Source organism: Limulus polyphemus, unplaced genomic scaffold (genome assembly GCF_000517525.1).
Source record: "Limulus polyphemus unplaced genomic scaffold, Limulus_polyphemus-2.1.2 Scaffold66, whole genome shotgun sequence".
Classification (NCBI taxonomy): Eukaryota; Metazoa; Arthropoda; class Merostomata; order Xiphosura; family Limulidae; genus Limulus; species Limulus polyphemus.
Window position 1 is genome coordinate 740,824 of NW_013665676.1, and position 1,385 is coordinate 742,208.

Consider the following 1,385-nt stretch of genomic DNA (forward strand, 5'->3'; position numbering starts at 1 on the left):
GTTGTTTTCATTTCTTTTATCAAAAACATTACATGCAAAGTAACATAAATTAACAATAACAAAATAGATAGACATGTTTTTTTTATTTTACTTCTCTTGCCAGCTGCCATTTAGTTGATCAAACCTGAGAATTTGAAAAAGCACTGTAAAGTGTGAAGTACTTAAGTATGACTTTGTTTGTTTGAAGTTAACTACAAAGCTAAACAATGGGATACATGTGCTCTGCTTTCTAGCGTTTAAGTCCGAAGACATACAGCTGTGCTACTGGGGGGCTAAAGACAATGGTAGTAATATAGATAATAAATTACAGACGAGACTGTCAGACTTCGTAACAAACCGTTGGTAAAACTTCTGTATCTAGATACGTATCGTATCGACTACTATGATGATATACACACCCCTACTAATAACATTAGCGTAAACTGAAGGCAGTTGTTAACATCCAGGAAATAGCTCTTAACGAAAAAGATGTTGAGACTGGTGATGGTTTTCATAGAAAAGTCTCCATTAGCAAAAGCAAATATCTTACGTACTGAATCACTCGCCATACTCCCCCTTTTCAACCAAAAAGACAGTTTAAAACTGAGACACAGAAAACAGAAATCTCAATACTGTTTAATATGAATCCTGCGAAACCAAAGTTAATCAGTACACTGTTATATATTCAACACAATCAAATCCTTTCTTATTCACTGTCTAAACTTGGCTCTACCTTTTGTTTTGTATTATCTGAAGACAAGAATGTAAGTATCATCAAAAATAATTTCAAATACTTTTTAAATGCAGTGAGATAAAGTCTTGGAAAGGAGTTTATGTATATATAAAAAAAATGTTACTAGTTTCATTTCATCTTTTAAATGAAATCTCCATGATAAATACCATTTGCATTTGTAGAGACAATTTACCAGTGGAAACAAATTCATCAAAAAAATACAGGTAGAGGCAAAAATATTAAACACTTTAAGAGGAGGATTATTAATGTCTTTTTGGGAGATTTATTAGCTTTATTTATTTAACAAAATATTAAACACTTTAAGAGGAGGATTATTAATGTCTTTTTGGGAGATTTATTAGCTTTATTTATTTAACAAAATATTAAACACTTTAAGAGGAGGATTATTAATGTCTTTTTGGGAGATTTATTAGCTTTATTTACTTACTTGAATATTGAACACTTTAAGAGGAAGGTTATTAAAGTCTTTTTGGGAGATTTATTAGCTTTATTTACTTAATTGAATATTGAACACTTTTAGAGGAAGGTTATTAAAGGCTTTTTGGGAGATTTATTAGCTTTATTTACTTAATTGAATATTGAACACTTTTAGAGGAAGGTTATTAAAGGCTTTTTGGGAGATTTATTAGCTTTATTTACTTAATTGAATATT